This window comes from Balaenoptera ricei, chromosome 9, assembly GCF_028023285.1.
Source record: "Balaenoptera ricei isolate mBalRic1 chromosome 9, mBalRic1.hap2, whole genome shotgun sequence".
Classification (NCBI taxonomy): domain Eukaryota; kingdom Metazoa; phylum Chordata; class Mammalia; order Artiodactyla; family Balaenopteridae; genus Balaenoptera; species Balaenoptera ricei.
The window spans coordinates 18,523,227-18,539,542 of record NC_082647.1 but is presented as its reverse complement, the minus strand read 5'-3'; the positions used below and the strand labels follow the sequence as shown (position 1 = coordinate 18,539,542).

Sequence of the window (16,316 nt, the reverse complement as noted above, 5' to 3'; positions counted from 1 at the left end):
GTTTTTGCTCATCTTAAGCAACTGGCCATAAAAAAAATATAATATACAGCCCTGTTCTCAGGTACTTAAATTTTAATCAGTAGTCAAAGCTAACACTAGAAAAAGTTTTAAGAATACTTTAAACAAAGTACATATTATATAACAGAAACAAGAAAATCAATTCACTAAATCAATAAAGTGTGCTCAAATTTTCCACTGAGTTGACTGAACTGAATAAATAATCCAATTGCTTTGATTACCTGTAGTCTCAACCAGAAAGTACTGAATTAGGGCATTGCTTCTTTGTGAATATCCAAAACTCCTGAGTACTGAGATTGTTAATAAACTGAGAGTCTATTGGAACTAATGGGTTCGATTTATTTAAACTTACAATTATCAAACTTATTCTATATGCCTGAAGTTTACTGCACAGGAGATATATTTATAAGTTATTCATCTTTCATAGCAAGGAGGTAGGAAAATCAGAGCCCTCATACACTGCTGGTGGGAATATAAAATGGTGCACCCACTTTGGAAAAATGTCTCATAGTCCCTCAAACAATTAAACATAGAATAATTACCATATAACCCTGCAATTCCACTCCCAGGTATATACCGAAGAGAAATGAGAACATATGTGTGCCCAAAAACTTGTACACAAATGTTTATAGCAACATTATTCACAATAGCCAAAAGATGGAAACAACCCAAATGCCCATCAACAAACGAAATGGATAAACAAATTGTGATATATCCATACAATGGAATATTATTTGGCCTTAAAAAGGAAAGAAATACTGATACATGCTACCATATGGATGAACCTTGAAAACATTGTTCTAAGTGAAAGAACTCAGTCACAAAAGACCACATATTATATGATTCTATTCATATGAAATGTCCACAACAGGGAACTCTATAGAAATAAAATATAGATTTGTAGTTGTTTAGGGCTGGGAGATATAGGGGCTATTTCAGCAGTGGGGGGGAGGTGGCTAAAGGCTATAGGGATTTTTGGGGGGTGATGGAAAATGTTCTAAGATTGTGGTGATGATTGCACAACTCTGAATATACTAAAAACTATTGAATTATATACTTAAATAGATGAATTGTGTAGTATGTGAACTATATCTTAATAACACTGTTATTTAAAAATAAAATAATACATGGTAAATAATATATATTCAATTAAAAAAATAAAGAAGCCATACATAGCCACATAGGCAGAAGAGTGCCATGAAGACTATATCCTTTGGAAAATTTAATATACATAAAAATTAATTGTACCATTTGTTATCACTCATTGGAACCCTAGCATTTAACACAGTGCCTTACAGATAATACAAACAAACATCAGTGCTTGTTGATAATGATAATGATTGTGGTGGTGGTGATGCTGATGTTCATGATGATGATGATGGTGACAGAGACAATTACGACTGCGTCTCCACAAGCTTTGGACATTTAAAAATATCTACATTAGGTTTTTCCTGATGTGAGGCAGTTAAACCAAATTCCAGCTGCAGGCACACCATGATTCTGTAAAGAGAAATGTTACATTTTTCTTAGGAGTCAATGGCTTGTATGTTTGTAGCCACAGGAAGCTTATCAAACACTGAGGTCAGCTACTTTCCCATGAGAAGTCCAGAAATTTCATAATACCGTAAATTACTTTCACTTTCCAACTTGCTTTAGAGAAGTAGAGAACTTTTCATACAGCTTAAAAATAAACATATGACCCTCACCCTGCCATGGACACATTCTTAATGCTTCTCTGATCAGGAAATATCTTACCTCTAAAAATCTATTCAGATTCTTTTATTAACAATTGAAAAATCTTGGCCAATGCAAACAGCATCATAGATTATTCTTAATTCAAAAACTGTCCAAGAAAAAATAGGAAAGGCTGCAGCAAATAGGCACTGTTTTAAGATATCAAAGATATCAAAGCCCTTCTTTTTACTATTATATGATCTTGTTCTGTTCTAATAAGAATGTTTTTTCATCTTCATACTTGTGCAAAATTGGCTCCTCTGTGAACAAAAATATAAGCTATATTCTTGGCTTCCCATGAAATTTTAAGGGGAATTCAGAAAAATTTCCTTGGCCACCTTTGCTAGTCCTGGCCACCTAATAGAAATAAGCTAAGGGTTGATTCATTCTGCTTTCCAGATAGAGAATAATAAAGGAGGAGAAAAAGAGAGGAGTAATGTTCATTGGGGGCCTATAGCATTCTAGGTTATATGTTATCTCATTTATTCATTCATTCACTCACCAATAAACTTTTATGGAGCGTGTTATATGTCATAGAATTTGCTAAATGCTTGGGATAGAATTATGGGTAAGACCATGTCCTTGCCATCAAGAAGCCCATGCTCATACAATGACAGCCCGCTGTGGCAATGCCTCCATAGAGGCATTAACAAAAAACTACCTAGGCACAGAGGAGTAAAAACCCTTCAAGGCAGTTATTATTATCCTCATTTTTAAATAAGTAACTGACATCCCACAAAGAACTTCCCTAAGGTCATACCTCTGTTATGACCCCACAGCCTGTCTTCTTTCACAATTCCATGCTGCTTTCAAGGGAAAGACCTATGTCCAACCCAACTGAATAGTGTAAAGCTTTGTTAGCAATCCAGTGAATCTTTTTGTTGCAGAATGCCAAGAGAATTCTTACTTTCATTGGATAATTGACTTTTTCTTGAATTATAAGAGCAGTTTCCTTAGTCTCTCGCTTTATTTAGTCTGCCTGGTAGCTAAATTCCTAACATAGTATCCTATTAATACACCTTGTCTCTCTTATCTACTAGTTTATACAAATATCTGTGTATGGTCGTATGCATAATTCCATGATAATATGAAAAAATGCATCCTATGAAAATCAAAAGATTCTCCCACAGATGTAAAAATTCACGCTGAAATACAAGCAAACTATAGACAAGTGTTGCTCAAGATACACAGGCAAAAGCTTAAATGGAAACATACAATTGAAACAAGTGAAGAGGAAACTTTGTGCAGTGCAAGCACTTAATGCACATGTGAGGCACTGGAGATAGATTTGGGAAGAGTGGTGTTTGAAAGTGAAGAGGGGAAACTGTGGTTAGTAAGCAAGGGGCTGAATGCACTGCGAGGTTTCACAACATCTTAAGATGATAAGTAGTCCCTGTATTTGAATAGCTTTGGTATGGGCCACTTGCAAAAACATTCAATATTTCCCTTCTAAGATATAGTAAGCCAAAATATATATGTGGAAAGTTCACTAAGTCATTGGTAAATAATCCAGTGTTGACTTTTAATTTAGAAATAACTGGCCAAATTGATCCCAGCCTTCCCGACTACAATTTTCCCCCTGCAGAGTACATTGATTTGTATTACCTTTTTGTTTTCCCTCATTGTTTGTCTTTCTTTTTATTATTTTATTTTCCTACTAGTGTAATATATGACTGGGAATATTGAATTTTCATGATTTTATGTATTTCGAGCCCATAAATTCCCTTTTGTTGTCATTTTTCCAGATTGAGGCTTCATCTTTTTCTATTCACGTTATTAAAATAATCATTTTATTGATGTGTAACATACAGAAAAGTGCACAAATCACAACTGTACAGCATGATGAATCTTCACAAAATGACCACAGTGATGTAGTCAGCACCCAGATCAAGAAACAGAACATTACTTAGCACCCCAGGAGCCCCCCTCGTGCCCCTTTCCACAGTCATGCCTCCTCCCCGCCACCCCTGGCCACTGCCCCAGGAGAACCATCATTCTGATTTCTAACACCAAGTATTAGTTTTGTCTGTTTTTGAATTTAATATTAATGTAATCCTATAGAATTTTTTTTTGGTGTCCGACTTTTGTTGTTTAAAATTGTTCTGAGATTCGTTGCCTGAGTGATACTTAGATTATTCTAATTTGCAATACAGTACTTCATCGTTTGCCTACCACAATTTATCCATTTTACTATTGATAGACACTGAGTTGATTTCCAGTTTGTGGCTGTTGTGAATAGTGCTGGTATGAGCATTCTAGTTCACGTCTTCTGATGAATATATGCATGGATCTTTGCCGTGTATACACCTAGGAGTAAGATTTTGAGGTCTCCAGATCTACAAATATTCAACGTTAGCAAATACTGCCAAATATCGATATTTTACCTAAGTGATTGTACCAATTTACATTGCCACAGCAGTGCATAAGAGTTATAGTTTCTCGTCAAAATGTTGAATTGTCGGTCTTTTAAAGTTTAGTTATTCTAGTGGTGTGTAATTTGAATTTGAATTTTTCTAATGATTAGTGAGATTGAGCACTTTTTCATATGTCTGTTTGGCTGTTTTAATATCCTCTTTTGTGAAGTACCTAGTAAAGTCTTTACTTATTTTCCTGTTGAGTCATCTATCTTTTTTATTGATTTGTGGGAATTCTTTGTATATTAGATACAAATCCTTTGTCAGATATATGTTTTACTAATATATATTTTCTCAGTCTGTGACTTGCCTTTTCACTCTCCTTATGGTCCTTAATTTTAATGCAGTACAGTTTATCAATTTTATTCCTTTATGGTTAATAATTTATACATCTTGTTTACAAGATCTTTGCGTATCCCAAGATCATGGAGGTACCTTCTTTTTTCTGAGAGCTTTAATGTGTAAGTTTTCACATTTAGATCTACAGTCAATCTGGAATTGGGGGAGGGGAGCGTATGATGTTAAATAAAAGTCAAGATTTGGTTTTCTGTTTGTCCATGTGGATATCCAACTGAGGTGCTAGGTGACATTACTTTCCTCCAAATTGAGTTACTCTATCTTCTGGTAGTTTGATAGAGTTGGGGAAGTTCACTTTAGTTGAATTAGGGCTGAGGTGATTTGAAACTCATCTGCCATTTTGTACACCTCCATTGACCTCTAGTTTGCCCCTTCTCCACGGATGAACTCTCCAAAGGTCTAACTGAGACTGTATCCCAAGACCCTTTCCTCTTTTTTTCCCTTGCTTCCATTTTTTATCAAAGTGTAATTTATATACAGTAAAATTTACTCTTTTTAGTGTACAGTTCTGTAAGTTTTGACAATACAGATAGTTGTGTAACTTCCATCACAATTAAGATATTGGTATATCAACTCCAGAATGGTTCTTCCTTCTTGAACTTTGAGTTTTTCCTACTTAGCTCCATGAGACTGCAGAAAACTCTGCTGTGCTTTTCAGAAACATTCTGCTTAGTTTCTTATTCTCTTATATACTCTTGTCCTTTCTACTCCAAGTGTTCAGTCATGGAAAGAGCTTTGGAGTCAAACAAATCTGGGCTGCAATTTCAACTCTGCTACTTGTTAACTATGTGACAGTGAATCTGAATCCATCTCCTTCTTTCAAATAGGACACTAAGAACAACTATTTTCACAGTTTTCTTTTTAATTAGATAACAGATATCAAGTACCTTGCACATAGTAGGTGTTCAACAGATTATAGATATTATTATGTGATACATTATCCTTTCTCTCAGAACTATAAAATATACTCATCTCTTAGAAATAATGGAGAACGGGTAAGGTAGGTGGTCCCTGGAAAGCAATACCTTTCTCTGGGAAACCCATTAGATGCTGAAAAGGGTGAACGTGATTGAACTTATTTTATTCACAACCATAACAAGGTCATTCACAGATACTGAGACATATACAATACATTTTTTCCCTTAAAAGGCCATAGAATTCTACATAAACCATCTGAATTGGAGGGATCTTAAAAATCTATTCCAAATGCTTCATGTTACAGATGAAAAAATTGAGGGGCCAAGAGTGCTTAAATGACTTGGTCAAGGTCAATTCACTCATTAGTGTTTACTTAAATGACCCAAATTCCCTGAGATCACATATTTATTCTCTTCTAAAATACTCCTAGCTCCCATATTCAGCTATAAATGCAAAACAGAGACAATTCACAAGAGACAATTATTAATGTTTTATTGTTACTGATACATTTTGACTAAAACCCATAGATCTATTTTTAAATATTTTATTTCAATTATCCCTACACAAGTTATGTGACTTCCTGCCAACTAAGACTGAAATAGCTTCTTACCATTCCTTTCCCATTCCAAGGATTATATCCTGTAGTGTTTCATTCTTCTATTATTAAGAAATATTCGGCCTTATCCTCCAATGCACAAGACTGAAAGGAACTCATGTAAACCCACAGAAGGCAGCTCTCTTCAGGTTTACCAAGTGAACAGGAGCACAGGGGGACCTCTATTGTTCTGGACACTGGACGCACAGGGGACCATGTGTATCCCTGGCACTCTCCCCTATGGGTAGGGACAGATTACCAGCACCTCTACCACCCTCATGCTTTCTGGCAAAGGTGGTACTTTGAGAATAATTTTTTGGTAAGTCCCTTTGTTCAGCACATCTTTCAGCATTGTGTGTTCTGCTAATACACAGATAAGCTTGAATCCCATATGGACTGAACAACTTGGAAGAGTTTCATGATCACAGAGCACACAGTCATCTCATAAAACCCTCTACCTCACACCAGGGTTCTCAAGGGCTCCTCCAGGAACACTCGTCACATGAGTGACTCTTCCTTAGAAATATATTTTCAGCCTAGATAGCTCCTTTTCAGAGAGATCATCCCTCATCATTCAGTGGCCCTCTATCACATCACGCTCTTTTAGTTACTCACTATTGGAAACATGTATGCTGTCTGTACTCCACCAAAATGTAAGCTCCATGAAAGCAGAGTCCTTGCTCCTCACCGTGTGTCCCATCCTGGCTTAGAGAACTCACTCAATGAATAAATGAATGTAGACGTGTATCCTTCCCATACGCCCATCAGGCTGGGTCAGCCCCTGGATTTGAATACTGGCTTCATTAGCCAGTATTAGCTTCACTAGCTGGGTGAATTTAGGCAAATGTCTTAAACACAACAAACTTCTCAGTGCTTCTCCTAAGTTAAGAACATGTATCTCACTAGGTTGTTGTAGTGATAAATGAGATAGATGTGTGCAAGGAGCTTAGCACAGGGCCTGGCACTAAAAGCCCTTATTACACGGTAGTTATTAATATCTCCATAATGAGAGAAGGGCATGTTATAAAAGAGTCAAGGGGGATTTTTTTAGTATAAATATTCATGTTCAAATCAAAGGATCCTAGCTCGACTGTACAAGACAAAATTATAAATTAATGAAAACCTGGTTCTTCTTGCTGACTCCATAAAGTTATTCATTTTTATAAAGGATCCCTAATTTAACCTTTGCAATAACTCCCTGTTATAATAAGTTATCATTTGAGACCCTCCCCTTTATCCAACGCCTTGGTGTCCCTTTGAAAAATGGCATCTTTCTGTGAACGCTTGTGGTAGGAATTTTAAAGTAGAATTGTAAGCACTTTTTTCAAGTATGTACTGTCAATATTTTTCCATTTGTGTAACCCAGGAAGGGGCTAGTTTCTGTTTGTCATGCTACTGAATGGCGTTAGATAGAGGTTTCCTAAGGGTTTTAAGAAAATCCCTCCTCTTGGAGGACTAGAAAGCTTGTTGAAAGGAAAGAAATTCCTCCTTCCTTTTTTATTACACCTTGATTCTCCCATAGTGAATGCTTTCATATAAAACCCAAATTCCCCCACATGCCTGAGCAGACAGTTCAATCAAAGGAGCAATAAATAGCACCTGGCTGTTTGCCACTGGCTGGGAAGGGGACTGCGGTAGGGAAACGGGCTCATTTACCTCACACCGTCCAGCTCTCTCTCCCAGCCCCTCTTCCTTCATCTCGGGTCGTTCCTTTCCTAACTGTGTCTGGTCTAGACTTAGCTTTGCCTGCAGAGAATTTCAGCAACTGCCTCTGAGCCAGGTCAGTCAGAATCTATGTGTTGGGCACTGAATAAAAAGCTTAAAGGGATCCAGTGAGTAATGGTTCACCCAGGCATCTATTTGAAGTTGCAAGGTAGCTGACAGTAGAGAAAAATTTTAAGACAAGGAGTGAGAGCTTCATCAACCTTCTGCCCTTCCATCGTAAATCTGAAAATAGAAAGTGTATCTGAAGACAAACTCTACATTTAGTCACTTTGCTATGCACTTTATGGTTTCTCTCAAAAGCCTTTTTGTCTTTTTCTCACTAACAAGATAGTTCATAAACATATGCAGAGACTCTACAGACCAAACAAAAAAATTTTCCCCTGATCCCTGATTTCTTTATTTTTTCTTTATTCATTCCCAATTTTAAAAATAAAAAAAACTGAGGGAATTGGGACCAGGGAAAGGGAAACCAGGCAAATAAACACTGACTCTGCCAGAGGGTTTGGGGAAGGTACTGTGAATTTTTTTCCCTGCAAGTTTAAATCTCTTGGTTTGTTCATTTACAATCCAGCCAAGTAACTCCTTGCTTTCTTCTAGTCTATGCCTTAGTTGAAGCCTAAGAGTCAAGAATGGGAGGCCTCCGTGGGATGGGTACTATAATCTACATCAGCAACTGAATGTAGGGAACTTCTTCTAAGGTGCAAATTCCTGGGCACCTCTCTGGAGGTCATGTCATATTTTTTAAAACAGCTCTCCCAGAAGATTTGGATAGGTGGTGTCTCCCTCTGTTCTAGGGAGACAGTACATCATAAGTGCCCTGAAGCCAGGTATGATGGTTATTTGTCCATTGGCATATCCCCAATATGTTCCTGGCACATAGAGAGGAGCAGGACTTGGAGCGGAGCCCTCTTACTTGACCCCCACATGTGCCCAGGGCTCAGTGATTTGGAAAAGAATGCTGCATCTTTATCTCAGTGACTCTCAACCTGGCAGCACTGTAGATTCACCGGGGACAGTTGAGAAACACATATGCCTGGGTCCCAGCCCCCCAAATCCTGATTAGGTTGAGCTAGGTACTCTAGATGCATGACAATACAACAGTTGTTTAGATGAGTGCATTTGGGACAAGTAGGAAGAGGTGGTTGACGTTGATGGAGGGGAGCTGAAAACAGCCTGAGTGACTGCTCAGGAATAAGGAAATGGATGGCACCTTGTCTTGCTGACCAATTTACAAGCCCCTCAAGTTTCCCCAATCCCTAGTTTGCAAACCAGCCTTTGTCAGATGGATACAAACCATAGATAACATGCTAGGCAGGTTTTTGTTTTGTTTTTTACCTGTGAAAACTGAAATGAGAATCTAGGAATCCAGGATCAATTTCCAGCAGTGTGATTCCAAGCCAGTCCCTTAAACTCTATGAACTTCTATTTTCTTCCAATGCGAAATGGCAAAGGGTGGGGTGGGGGAAAGCAAGGTATGTTCTTAAGGTCCACTTGAGCCCATTATTCTACTAAATGAAAGGCAAACATTAAAACCCAGAGTTGCATTTTCCATATTCATACCCATTAGCATCCCTTGTTACATCGTGTTGGGGCAGGTTTAGGGGTGTGATGGTGATTTACTGTCCCAGGTAATTATTTCTTTGGCCCTTCTTATATTTAATATTTATTGCTGTGTTTCAAGTGCAAGAGAGTTAACTCTAGATTATCTACCAGTACTTTTCTGTAATTATTTGTAATCCTCCAGAGCCTCCTCTTCTACCTGTTAGCCAAGTTCCTGACCATCAACAGCAGAAAACTTTGGACAAAGGTTCCAAAAAGACTTTGAGAGTCTGAGGCTTAGAAGGTTTTGAGCATGAGCTTAGAGAAGGCGGTGTCTCTGACTATGTTCTAAAGCCTGTTGTCTTTGATCGTTGGCCTTGGTAGTACTCCCCGCTTTGTACTAACTATACCACCTTCTCCCCTCCATTATTTAGAAGAATTCAGGGATTGACTCTGTAATAATTGTATTTGTTGTCTTTAAAATGCAAATGCACAATATCTATTTATATCTGTGCTTTATTTCCCCTTTACGGTCCTAACCAACAGCAGTACCTGAGGAAGAAATTGTATTTTAAAATATGTAGTTCCACGTTAACTAAAATTTATTCCACTTATGTTTCCATCCTCCTTTTATACCAGGTATCATTAAAAAGTTTCAAGATCATCCAATCGAATTCATAGGGATTGGTGATCAACCAGAGGTTCACAAGTGGACATCTGATTGCTTAGCTGTGAGTAGAGTTTATGTGATTTTACTGGGGAGGGGCTCTGATCTTAGCAGTTACATAGCCTCTCTGCCTGATTTTCTAAATTCTTGCACCTAAAGATGCATTGTGCAAAACCAAGCTTTCTGCTGTGCTCCTCATAGTTTACTTACCAAGTAATCTAACAAGTTTGGAAGGAATTGTTCTCCTGCTTTGTAATCTGATTTTTTGCTTTATTTTAAATTTTTTCCTGCATATATAATATCTTAAGCAAAACTGTCCCCAATCAGTAGTGAAGTTCTCACTTCCCAAGAAGACTGTTGCTGACTTGAGGGAATAGAGAGATGATGAGTCAGTCTTCAGGGTGAAGAAGCTCACCTTTGAACAGACACCGATGATTTCAGGAGGAAATACCCCTCAATCTCAGCAAATCCTCCTCACCTGGGAGAACTTCCACCAGCAGAAGGTCTACCTGGGGAACAGAAAGAGGGGATTTCAGAAGGTAGATGGAGAAGCTAAAGGAAACTTCACTCATTCTCAATTTTTCCGAGGTTGGCTCTAGTAGGGAGAAAAGTTTTGCTATGGCTGCCATAGCAAAATACCACAGACTGGGTACATAGCAGATTTATTTCCTCACAGTTCTGGAGGCTGGAAGTTCAAGATCAAGGTGTCAGCAGGTTTGATTTCTTCTAAGGCCTCTCTTCTTGGTCATCTTTTCCTGTGTCTTCACATGGCCATCCCACTGCCAGCCCACATGTTTGGTGTCTCTCTCTCTCTCTCTCTCCAACATTTCCTCTTCTTAGAAGGGCAACAATCATATCAGACTAAGACCTACCCTAATGACTTCATCTTAACTTAATCACCTCTTTAATGATCTGATCTCCAAATTTAGTTATATTCTAAGGTACTAGGGGTTAGGACTTCAACATATGCATTTGGGGGGAACACAATTCAGTCCATAATACCCCATCATCTTTTTTTCTCAGTATGCTGATTTTTAGTTTGTTGCATATGGACTGTTCTCTGATTCTCCTCTCCTGAACTCCCTTAGCATTTATATCACTCTTAGAATATTTGGTTTTCCTACAGTGTGTTGTAGTCCTTTGTACACATCTCTTATTTCCCTATTACATTATATAATTTTTGAAGTTGAAGAGTGTGCCTTTTACATCTTTGGCAGCACTAGAGGAGGTTTTGTAAATGGTAAGCATTTAATAGTACTTATTAAATGACTGAATGAATACGTGAATGGATAGATGAGAAGATGCAGTCTCTGAATCTATAATTTATTTGCTTTAAGACTACCTCCAAATGATGATTATTAGTGGTGCGTTCTCCTCACTTGCTGCCTGCCCCCCGGCCCCCCAGAGGTGGAAATAAGTCAAAGCTGGAGAGAGGGACTGAAAGAAAGATATGATTAACTGATGGCAGGAGACTTACCTCGCTCCTCAAAGAGTTAGGAGACAGTAAATAGCATGAACCTGCTCCAGATACAGTCACTCTTCTGTGAGAACACTGTTTGGGGAGCCCAGAGGGAAGGACAATGAGTTTCGATTGGGACTTGCTAATTTAAGGGCCTGTGGGACAGCCAAGGGTGTGTGTCTAGAAAACAAGGGATATGCAAGTCTGAAGCCCAGGTGAGAACTAGAGATAGAGATTTTCACAGTCATAACCTATACATAGGAATTAAAACCATGAGAGTGGATGACGCCACCCAGAAAGATTGTGGAGGGAGAGGAGCAGTGGTGTAAAAATGCCACCAGAAATTGCGTGTAGAAAGTTTTCCTGCTAAATAACAGGAGAGGGACCCTCCCAAGAGGAAGAAATCTAAATGCTACTTCTAATGAGGGTTTGTAAGAACATGTGTATTAGCTAATGTGGATATCTATCTATTTCTCTCTCCACTTATTCCTTTGGTCCTATTTTATTCCTTCTTCTGTCCTCTCCTTTAGGGGCTATGCCCCAAACCATTCCTGTGGGGCTTGCCCTACCCAGCTTTGCTCCCCTCTAGCTAACTCCACGCATGAGCATGTGTTTGACTCCCCAGCTGCATGCCCAGGGATGTCATACATCAACACTTTCCTTTAGGACCATTTTCTTTATCACAATCAGAGCTGATCAGACTGCACAGTGGGGGAACCCCAGGATTAGACTCCTTAATGTCCAAAGAGACAGAAGGCGGGTCCTTTTTAGGGTCAGGAGGCTGGAACTCCGTTGCCATGGAACATCATCTTGTCCAGACAGTCAGTAAAGGACTTAGTCGGGGGGAGTGTACCTCCTTTGCACTGAACCCCCTCCTTAGTCCATTGTTCCCTGCTGGTTACCCCATACCTCCTGTGCCCTCAAGAAGGCATTGGTGGTATTTTTGTGTTTCATGCCCAGGCCAGAATGGGGGCTAATGAGGCATGGAGAAGCCAGTCCATGAGTTGTGGTGGCCATAACAAGCTTCTCCTCTCTGGGCCCCACTATCAAATGTCATTTCTAATCGGGCCATGTTTACCCCAGCACTGAATTTCCCAATTTTTTCCTGCTTAGTGTGATGCAAACAAAAGGGGGAAAGCTATTCATTCACTTCTCTTTTATTTTCTAAAGTGTCATTTCTTTTCCTTGCTTTTTTTTCTTTCTCCATTGGTTCTCTTTCTATAGCAGAAACCTTTGATCTTTCTTTGGATTGTCTGATTATTAGCGGAAGAGGCTATCAGAGGTCTGTAAGTTTCCTCCTCCTCTGCATACTCCCTTCCATTTCTTAAAAATGAACTGTGAGATATCAGATTTTTTCAAGTACCCCCCACTTCCATACTTTCCTCTTGATATTCTTCAAGTTGCCAGGAAAAAGATGCCATTTTTCGCTCAGTTGCCTAAAATGCCAATGACACCCGTATCAGTGATTTTTACATAAATTGCTATTTGTATAAAATGAGAAAGGAGAAATTCTGAAGTCACGAGAAAACAGCGCTGCAATCCATGAATGGCCTAGTGGGGTGTTCCAAATGAATGGTGGCCAGTGGCCAGCAGAGGTGCCTCCCGACTGTGTTTCATTAATTTCAGTCAGCCATAGAATTTGGAGAGAAAGATAATTTTCCTATGAGCATGTAAAAGAAGTGCTTTGAGTTGTATGCACCTAGCAGGCTTTGCTCTGTTTTAGAACAGCATAAATGGGTGTTTTTATAACCACTGTGGGCCAATATTTTTGGAGTCAGTGGAAGCTCCAGATGGAGTGGAAAGAGAAGGGTTTTTCCTTCCTCTTTTCTTGAGTTTTGCAGAACAAGCCTCCCTGGACACCCTTGACAAAGTGTTCAGTCTCCTGTTTAGTTTAATGTGCCCATACTTGTTACAGCAGGATCTGAAGGGGTCTTTCTTACACTAATAGTCTTTTCTACAGATTTCTGGTAGTGACTGTAGAATGAGGCTCATATGTGAAAAGATCTAGAATCCACCTCATCTCACCCTGAGAAGACTGCTCTCAGGTCCTTGTCATGGGGTATAAAGAGGAAAATACACCGTGAGCCCAAGTTTGGTTAGGAATTGAGGGGACACAAGGAACATGGATTCTCATGGTCTTCCCAATTCTGGAAATTTTCATGATAAGGAAAGTAAGAGGACATTCCAGCATCACCATGAGCAGATTTTGTAATTTTGGCCAAGTGATGGTGTTTCCTTGGCCAGGGAATTGCACCTGGCCTTAAGAGGTACCTCCATGGAGAACACCTTCCTGCCTAGTACAGCTATTGATGGAAAGAGGTTGTGTCAGGGTGGGCAAGCCAAAATCAGGGCACAGATAGCAGGGAGAAAAACAAACAATGGTGCCAGGAGTTCTTGTCTAGAGCTCCTTTCCAGACTTTTATTCCAAAAAGCATGAGTGAGTATGCAGTAAAGAGAAAAAAAATGATCCTGCTATTTAGCATTCAAACAAAACTATCAGAAGTCTGAGGTTCTAACTGTGACAGGATTTGTACAGTTCAAGGACACAGACTCAGCTACTTCCAAACTTTGCTTTGGGATGTTCAACAAAACAAAGTTGTAAACATCTTGCACTAGTCCACGCAACAGTCCTCCAATAGGATTTAAAGGCTCAATCTGGGGGGAAAAGACTGAGACATTTTCCTTCCTACTATTCTCTGTGTCCCAAGTCCAACTTAATGCCAAATTAAATCTAGATTTTTTTAAATCGACTTTTACTGGAGGAAAAGGCAGAGCTGCATTCCCTGAAACAGATATTTTAAGGCCAAACTTATTATTTGGGGGATTTTCTCCTTCTTTTTGCTAATTCAAAGCAAAATGTCTATCATTCACGCTAACACCAGCCTTTAAGAGCTGGAGACAAATGGAGTCTGAATATTCACGCCAGCATGGTACAAATGAGCTGTGATTTCAGGCTGCTGGCTGTTTCTCTGACAGGGGAAAAGAGAGGTTGACTAGTTTAAAATCTTTGGCTGAAAACACTTTGTTAAAGAGGGATGGAGACGGCCAACATTAATATCGAGTCCTGTTATTTAATGACCAAGAATGACATACTGTGGAATGGGGCATCCTGAGTTTGGGGAAAAGTGTGTTTATCATATCCAGAGGATGCAGAGAGGGAGTGAATACAAACATATGGTGGGCCTGAAGGAAGGAGCTCTTCTAATAGCATTTTCTCCAAGTTCTTCAAAGAATTCCTCCAATAAGTATATTATACCCATGATTGTGAATCTGATTCCATCACAGACTCACAAGATTTATAAACATAAAGACATTTGTTATAATGAGAGACTCTGGGGACATATCTACTGCCTCCCCCAGATTGCTGGCTAATGGTTTAGAAGTAAAACGTGCAGTTGTAAGTTGGGGTTGATGGGGGAGGCTTGTGACCACTTTAGCACCATCTGTCCTTTCTCTTGTTCCTCAAACATACATATTCAGTCACTCATTAATTTATTCACTCTACAGCTATATGTTGAATTGGAACTTCTCCATCCAGGGCTGTATTAGATATGGGCTGCATTAACAATTCTGGTGTTCCTCCATTCCTTCCTATAAAATGGACTCTTTTTTTTTTTTTTTTTATTCAATGCAATGAAAATTTAGTGACTCCAATAATATATTCATTGACGTAAATTGTGATTTCTGATACTTTATTTTTCATTGTCCTCATCTTGACAAAGAGTCATAATATTTTAAATTTCTCTGCCCTCTCATCCACCTATCATTCTAATTATGTGGTTTATAGGTAAAACACTGCGGTGCACTGGCTATATCTGTAATTCTACTTTTCTGAAAATCTCTTTGAAGAATGATGCTTAATCGCTCCCCTCCTTATTTGTTTCCTAAATTCTGGTTTTCATGAAAATTTTTTTAGGGGGTGATCATAACTGTAGTATCAAAATAATTGAAAATTAAGAGCAAAGTAAGGGTTTGTGGCATTTTTATTGGAATGCTCATAAGAATCAAAGGTGAGAGACCCAAGGAGATTCACCATGAAACCAGTGGCCCTTAAACCACAGGGCCCCTCACTTGAACAGACCTCTGCCACACCCCTGCCTAATTTTTTACATTTAACGTTGTATTCTCTTTCTTAAAGGCCTCCCAAGTAATTTTCAGGTCCTACAATATCTGAGTCTGCCCTAAGATTGACACAAACATATAATCTTAGATGATTTTGCTTCCTGTCTAAAACTAATTAAATGAAAAAACAAAGAAATAGTCAAAGTGTGAAGTGATGTAATTTATTTTTTTAAGGTTTTAGGACAAATTCAGCTTATTTTCTAAAGTGAACCTCACTTAAATGAAATAATAAATCAGTTTGCCAAAGCCCAAATGAACATAAACAGGAGATTGATTTTTATTTCACGAATAAACATCAAATATGGACTCACCCTAACATCAAGCAAGCCAAATCCTCCTGACAGGAAACAGTTTCTAGTCAGGGGCATTTGTAGAGGAGCATAGATCCTTCAGGCAATCACATGATCATTTCATCAACGAGGTTCTCGCCATAAGCTACCTCGTAAATATTATGCATTTACAGGTCTTGTGAGACGTAGCATAGTGCTGTGATTAAAAGCACAGACTCTAGGGCTAGGCTGCCTGGATGTAAATCCTAGCTCCACTATTTGTTAGCTCTGTGACCTTGGGCAAATGACACACCTGCTCTGGGCCTTAGTCTTTCTGTCTGTAAAATGGAGACAATAAGGATTGTTATAAAGATTTAAACTGATATTTATAAAGTTCTGAGAACTGTGCTGGGTACATAGTGCGTGCTGTATAACTGTTGGCTAACTAAATAAGCTCCATCTAGAGTGTACGCTAACATGAATTCACTTGTAAGTTTAT

General features: G+C 38.8%; 1 protein-coding gene and 1 long non-coding RNA gene across 11 annotated transcripts in view; one reads left to right on the top strand and one right to left on the bottom strand.

Annotated features, from left to right (window-relative positions):
* The window catches only part of CALD1 (caldesmon 1), a 180,672-nt gene that overhangs the window by 56,488 nt on the left and 107,868 nt on the right, over positions 1-16,316 (top strand). For 7 of the 10 annotated variants that reach the window (XM_059933330.1, XM_059933328.1, XM_059933320.1 and 4 more), the window contains exon 2: positions 9,940-10,031. The exons of the other annotated variants lie outside the window; for them this stretch is intronic. The gene's annotated coding sequence lies outside the window, so the exon portion shown is untranslated. The remainder of the gene's footprint in view (positions 1-9,939; positions 10,032-16,316) is intronic. 10 annotated transcript variants of the gene reach the window in all.
* The window catches only part of LOC132371783 (uncharacterized), a 39,117-nt gene that overhangs the window by 22,167 nt on the left and 634 nt on the right, over positions 1-16,316 (bottom strand). The window contains exon 2 of the long non-coding RNA XR_009504968.1: positions 10,383-10,476. This is a non-coding gene — a long non-coding RNA (uncharacterized LOC132371783). The remainder of the gene's footprint in view (positions 1-10,382; positions 10,477-16,316) is intronic.